Raw genomic sequence first — 6,738 nt, forward strand, 5'->3', positions numbered from 1 at the left:
AATGCCTCGCCCGGGGATACCCGCCCACCAAGGTCACAGCTGGTGACAGATTAGAACCCTCGTCTCTTAGGCACAAGGGTTAGCCGTGCCTTATCTAGCTGGGGGAAACCACACTGGCTGCTGCTTCTTCCTAGGTGGTGGGACTGAAGAACCTTGCCTCGAGAGACCTGAACGTGAATCTCCAACCAGGCTCTAACACCTTTCTGGCTCCGTGGAGTCCCATCCTCCGCTTTGGGATCGCCGCTTCCATCTGGCTGGCCGTGGGGATTGTGCAGGTCCTTTCTCACTCTGAGAACATAAAAACTGACTTTCCATAGACTGAAGTGGGTTTTGGAACAGGGTTTGGGTTGCATGACACTGGTGGACCTCCTGGTGGCACTGGTATTTCTGGCCACTGTGTGACACAGAGTGTTGGACTGGATGGGCCTTTGGCCTGATCCAACATTGGCATCTCTTATGTTCTTATGTTCTTATGACACAAGGGAGAGGAAAGCCAGGGTCTGGTGCAGGATTGGGCATCTTCAGAGAGATGTTTTGTTGTCTTAAGGAATACAGGAAGCCGATTTCGTTGCTTCCTATGAATTGCTTAGCATTCAGGATGATGATGAAGAAGAAGAGATTGGATTGATACCCCGCCCTTCACTCGGAGTCCCAGAGCGGCTTACAAACTCCGTTCCCTTCCCCTCCCCACAACAGACACCCTGTGAGGTAGGTGGGGGTGAGAGAGCTCTGAGAGAACTGTCCTTGAGAGAACAGCTCTGACAGAACTGTGGCTTGCCCAAGGTCATCCAGCAGCTGCGAGTGGAAGAGTGGGGAATCAAACCCGGTTCTCCCAGATTAAAGTCCGCGCACTTAACCACTACACCAAACTGGCTCTCTGCCAGTCCCAGGATCTCACAGCAATAGCTGTCTCTACGTTCCCAGTTGAGCTGTTCAGATTAAAGGGCCCAGCCTGCAGGCAGCAGCTTTTATATCCCCAAGGCTGCCGTCATTGGTCCCTTCAGTCAGCTGATCTTGGAAGCTACCACAGGGTCTTTCTAGGCAGGGTATGATGCCTCTGTTGGCCACCTTGAGGCCACCGGAGAGACTGGGCAGCCTGGATTGCAAGCAGATTGAGGCTCTGGGGTGGCCGGCTTTGGATTCTGGATAGGGATGTGTGATTTTTTTCACAGTGTTTTTCGGTTCAGGTCTACCGTACCCCCCAAAATTCAGGATTCCAAAAAAAATCCTGGATCCCAATACTGGTAAAGTATTCAGATCTGGGATTTTTGGGGGAAATCCTGAATTTTGGGGGGTCCAACAGACTTGAGAAGAAAAAACGAGGGGGGGAAGCAGCGGCAAAGCCACAAAAAGCAGCTAAGAAAGCCCAAAAACCAGCTGAGTTGTGGGAACAATGGGCTCCCACCACTCAGCTGCTTTCCGGGCTTTCTTCTGCAGTCCCATTAAACTGGGCGTGTTTAAAGGGACTGCAGAAGAAAGCCCGGGAAACAGCTGAGCTAGCAAGAAGCAGTTTCTCCACCGGCTCAGTTTTGGGCTCTCTTGTGTAGTCCCTTTAAATGGGACTGCACAAGAGACACCCCCCACCAGCTGAGCCGGCGGGGAGACTGCTCCTTGCCAGCTCAGCTGTTTTTTGGGGGGCTTTGCTGATCTTCCTGGTAATCCCCAAATATATCCAGGATTTTGGGGGTATATTTTCCCCCCTGGTTTTCCAAAAAAATCCCAGATACCTTTGGGATGCCGAAATATATCCCCAAAATACCGATGTTATTTTTCAGGTATATTTTCAGCTCAGGTAGATCCAAATTCAAACCCTAGTTCCGGGGTCAGGGTATTTGACAGCTAGAAACTGAACCACTGGGCGACAGAGGAAACCCAGGGGTGCGCTTGCGTCCCCCCTCACGCGATGCTCTTTCTTTGCAGGTGGTGATTTCAGTTGGGCTCTATGAGCGGTTTGTGGAGGACAAGATCCAGCAGTTCACCGACCTTTGTTCCTTGAGCAATGTGAGTCGTGTCCCCGCAGCACCGAGGAAAAGGGCTGGTGATGCCCCATGCACCAAAGTCGTCTTGGAGGGCTGTGAGACCCCCTGTGGCATTCCCCTCTCATCTGCCCCATTGCACTGTGGGAAAACGCAGAGTTCCGGCGGTTATCCAGGATTTACGCAGGCCTCTCAGTGGTCTGTATATGCAGGGCACACGGTTGCACTGCAGGAGAGCTTAGTTAAGCGTAAAAAGGTAAAGGTAAAGGTTCCCTTGCTCGAAAGCCAGTCGAATCCGACTCTAGGGTTGCCGTGCTCCTCTCCATTTCAAAGCCAAAGAGCCAGCGCTGTCCGAAGACGTTTCCGTGGTCATGTGGCCGGCATGACTAAACACCGAGGCGCACGGAACGCTGTTACCTTCCCACCGAAGCGGTCCCTATTTATCTACTTGCAATTTCTTGCTTTCGAACTGCTAGGGTGGCAGGAGCTGGAACTAGAGACGGGAGCTCACCCCGTCATGCGGCACACTCGGGTCTCGAACTGCTGAACTACCGACCGTCCACAGCCTGCAGTTCAGCGTCTTAACCACTTGAGCCACCTGTACTTGTTAACTAATTAACAACCCTTTAAAGGGGGAGTTGCTAGCACTGCCTCAGCAAACGGTGGGAGACTTTGAGGGTGGACAGTGGAGTCTGGGGAAGATCCTGTTGGGTTGCCAACTCCAGGTTAGGAAATTCCTGGATATTTGGGGGTGGAGCCTGGGGAGGGTGGGGTTTGGGGAGAAGAGGGACTTCAGTGGTGTAGAATGCCCACCACCCAAAGCAGCCATTTCTTCAGGTGTAGTCTGGAGATCACCATGTAATTCTGGGAGATCTCCAGGTTCCATCTGGAGGATGGCAACCTTTGGAAGAGGCAACATCGCTTCCAAGTGACCCTCTAGGAATTTCTCCTAATCTCTATGGTAAAGACACTATGGAGGCCATTTTCTGGCCATTTTTCCCCTTCTATTCCTCAGTTTCTCAAGGGTGGGGGATTGGGCTGAGGGTGGGTGTTTACCGGCCGCGGGTTAAGCCTAATGTTGCATGACCCTTGTCTAGTAGTTGCCGTGCGATCTTGGGCTTCACGTTGCCCCTCTTTGCGCCTGTAGGTGTCCGTGTTCATCTTGATGCACAGGTGCTACGGCTTCTACATCCACGGAAGAAGCGTCCACGGCCATGCAGACGTGAGCATGGACACCATGCACTCGTACCTCCGGAGGGAGGAGGTAATCTGTTTGCTCAGCCTTCCTTCCACCCTCCCTGTTTGTGTCAACGGCACCTGGAAAGGAGACGCTTTCTCCCTGTCGGGTTTGCCTTTGTCAAGTGAATCTGGCAGGATTTCAGCTGTAGGTCTGAACACAAGCACAGCCCTGCTGGATCAGGCCAGTGGTCCATCTAGTCCAGCATCCGGTCTCACACAGTGGCCAGCCAGTTCCTCTGGAGGGCCAACAACAGGACAGAGAGGCCGAGGCCTTCATAAGAACATTGGAAGAGCCCTGCTGGGTCAGACCAGGGAGGGTCCATCTAGTCCAGCATCCTGCTTCACACAGTGGCCAACCAGGGCATAGAGGCTGAGGCCTTCATAAAAACATCAGCAGAGTCCTGCTGGATCAGGGCAGTGGTCCATCTAGTCCAGCATCCGGTCTCACACAGTGGCCAGCCAGTTCCTCTGGAGGGCCAACAACAGGACAGAGAGGCCGAGGCCTTCATAAGAACATTGGAAGAGCCCTGCTGGGTCAGACCAGGGAGGGTCCATCTAGTCCAGCATCCTGCTTCACACAGTGGCCAACCAGGGCATAGAGGCTGAGGCCTTCATAAAAACATCAGCAGAGTCCTGCTGGATCAGGGCAGTGGTCCATCTAGTCCAGCATCCGGTCTCACACAGTGGCCAACCAGTTCCTCTGGAGGCCCACAACAGGACATAGAGGCTGAGGCCTTCATAAAAACATCAGCAGAGTCATGCTAGATCAGAGCAGTGGTCCATCTAGTCCAGCATCCTGTCTCACACAGTGGCCAATCCTCTGGAGGACCAACAACAGGGCAGAGAGGCCGAGGCCTTCCCCTGATGCTGCCTCCTGGCTCTGGGATTCAGAGGCTTAGTGCCTCTGAGTGTGGAGGTTCCCCTCAGTCACCAGGGCTAGTGGCCACTGTTAGACCTCTCCTCCATGAATCTACCTATAAGAGCATCAGAAGAGCCCCGCTGGATCAAACCAGTAGTCCATGTAGTCCAGCATCCTGTTTCACACAGTGGCCAACCAGTTCCTCTGAACGGTCAACAACAGGGCAGAGAGGCCAAGGCCTTTATAAAAACATCAGAAGAGTTCTGCTGGATTCCCTCCTGTCTCACACAGTGGCCAAATTTCCTCTGGAGGGCCAGCAACAGCACATAGAGGCAGAGGCCTTTTTCTGATGTTACCTCCTGGCACTGGGATTCAGCGGCTCACTGCCTCTGAACCTGGAAGTTCCCTTTAATCACCATGGCTAGTAGTCACTGTTAGACCTCTCCTCCCTGAATCTGTCTAATCCCCTTTTCAAGCTGTTTATTCCTATGGACATCATGGCATCCTGCGGTAGTGATTCACATCTGAATCACTTTCTGTGTAAAGTAGTATTTCCTTTTGTCCATCCGGAACCTACTGCCCGTCAGCCTCGTTGGATGCCCTCGAGGTCTAGTATTTTGAAAGACAGCAAAAAAATTCTCTCCGTCAACTCTGTCCACCCCATGCATAGTTTTATAAACCTCTATCATGTCGTCCCCCCTTTAGAACAAAGTTTGAGTCCAGTGGCTCCTTTAAGACCAACAAAGTTGGGTATAACCTTTCGTCAGTCCTCCCCTTGGTCATCTCTTTTCTAAATGGAAAAGTCTCAGGCTCTTCAGCCTTTCCTTATAGGGAAGGTGCTCCCTCATCATCGTTTTAGACCAATTATGTAAGCCGCCCTGAGCCTGCTTGCGGGGAGGGCGGGGTATCAATTGAATTAATTAATTAATTAATTAATTTAATTAAATTGGTTGCCCTCCACTGTCCTTTTCCCAGTCTGCCTTCGGCTTGCGCACCTCTCCAGCCTGTCTCTCTTTTCTTCGTTTCCCCAGCCGCCGGAAACATTCAGTCATTTATTTCCCTAGTCGAGAAGCCCTATGTGGTGAGGGTGACCTTTTGAAAGCTGTTGGGTATTACAAGTTGAAAACACTCAGTATATCTGGGGTTAAATGTTTGTTTATGTTACTCACAGGAAGTCACATGTTTCTCATGTAACCAGTGTTCTTTAGCTGTAGGAAAGCCCGGGAATTTTCTCCCTGATCTAGGGATTTGATTGGGACTAAAGTGTCAAGGTATATTACCATTTTATGGCTTCTCTTCCCGTTTTTGTTTGGTGTTCTGAAGAAGAAGAGCAGCCATACTCTCTCTCTTCTAGTTTTGTCTTTATAGAGTAAGGATGTAGCCGATTATGCTCTGTTGTTATTTTCATCCCAGTTACCCTTCCCATGCTAGAATTTAGTAAAAACTTTATATTTTAATCACACATGGACTCTCAGTCTGAATTATTTTACTCTGGCTCTGCTGGACTATCTTATCTCTGCTAAATACCATTTTTTCAATATCTCACTATCACCCAACAAAAACACCTACCTTGGAGGGAGGACCGAAGGCCGTTTCTCATTCCATGGAAAATAAGATAAGGGGATCAGGGACAAAGGATTCTATTCCAAGAAGGTTTGAGATCCTGCAGCTGTCTCTTCAGAAATTAAAAACTCGTTAAGGGATTCCGGAGTCTGTTCCAAAATAAAGCCCATAAGAGCTAGTCAGTGAGTCAATTGTTTGTTCCTAGGATAAAGGAGCCAGAAATCATGCTTCTTATATGAGAGCCAGCACGGTGTAGAGGTTAGGGCATCTGATTAGGATGAAGGCAGCCTGGATTCGAATCCCCCTTTTGCCATGAGTGGCCTTTGGCCACTTGTTCTTTCTCAGCCTAACCTACCTCACAGGGTCGTTGTGAGAATAAAAACAGAGGTGGGAGAATGTTGTAAACCGATTTGGGTCCCCCTTGAGGAGAAAAATAAGGTAAAGGTAAAGGTTTCCCTTGCTCAAAAGCCAGTCAAATTCGACTCTAGGGGGCGGTGCTTATCTCCTTTTCCAAGCCGAAGAGCCAGCGCTGTCCGAAGATGTTTCCATGGTCATGTGGCCGGCACGACTAGACGGCAAGGCACACGGAACGCCGTTACCTTCCCAATGAAGCGGTACCTATTTATCTACTTGCAGTTTCTTGCTTTCAAAGTACTAGGTTGGCAGGAGCTGGGGCCAGAGACGGGCGCTCAGTCCGTCTCGTGGCGCTAGGGCAGGGGTGGCCGAACTGAGGCTTGGGAGCCACATGCGGCTCTTTCACACATATTGTGCAGCTCCCGGCAGGGCGGCTGGGGAAGCGAAGGGGAGTCATGCCTCCCCAATCAGTCTTCCCTTCCCCAGCCAGTGTCCCCCTCCCTGGGAAGGCCCCAGCTTCATTCCCTGGCAGTTCCAGTCAAAGTGGGAAAGGCCCTTTCTGAGGTGTTGGAGAACAGCTGTCAGTCAGAATGGATAATATTGACCAGGGGTCATTTCCTGCGGGAGCGCACAGGAGCGGAGCTCCAGCAGTAAGGAGCCCAGGGGATGGGCACATGCAACAAGCCCCGCCCCCTGCTCCCAGCAGCCCTCAGTCGGGCCACGAGGAGCAAGAAGCAGCCAGGTGAG

The 6,738-nt window shown here is 51.3% G+C and overlaps 1 long non-coding RNA gene across 1 annotated transcript in view; it reads left to right on the forward strand.

Annotated features, from left to right (window-relative positions):
• The first annotated feature begins 1,925 nt into the window (after nt 1–1,925).
• The window catches only part of LOC107122867, a 6,235-nt gene continuing 1,422 nt past the window's right edge, over nt 1,926–6,738 (forward strand). The window contains exons 1-2 of the long non-coding RNA XR_001482936.1: nt 1,926–2,001; nt 3,124–3,240. This is a non-coding gene — a long non-coding RNA (uncharacterized LOC107122867). The remainder of the gene's footprint in view (nt 2,002–3,123; nt 3,241–6,738) is intronic.

Source organism: Gekko japonicus, unplaced genomic scaffold, assembly GCF_001447785.1.
Source record: "Gekko japonicus isolate JY-2015 unplaced genomic scaffold, Gekko_japonicus_V1.1 scaffold4341, whole genome shotgun sequence".
Classification (NCBI taxonomy): domain Eukaryota; kingdom Metazoa; phylum Chordata; class Lepidosauria; order Squamata; family Gekkonidae; genus Gekko; species Gekko japonicus.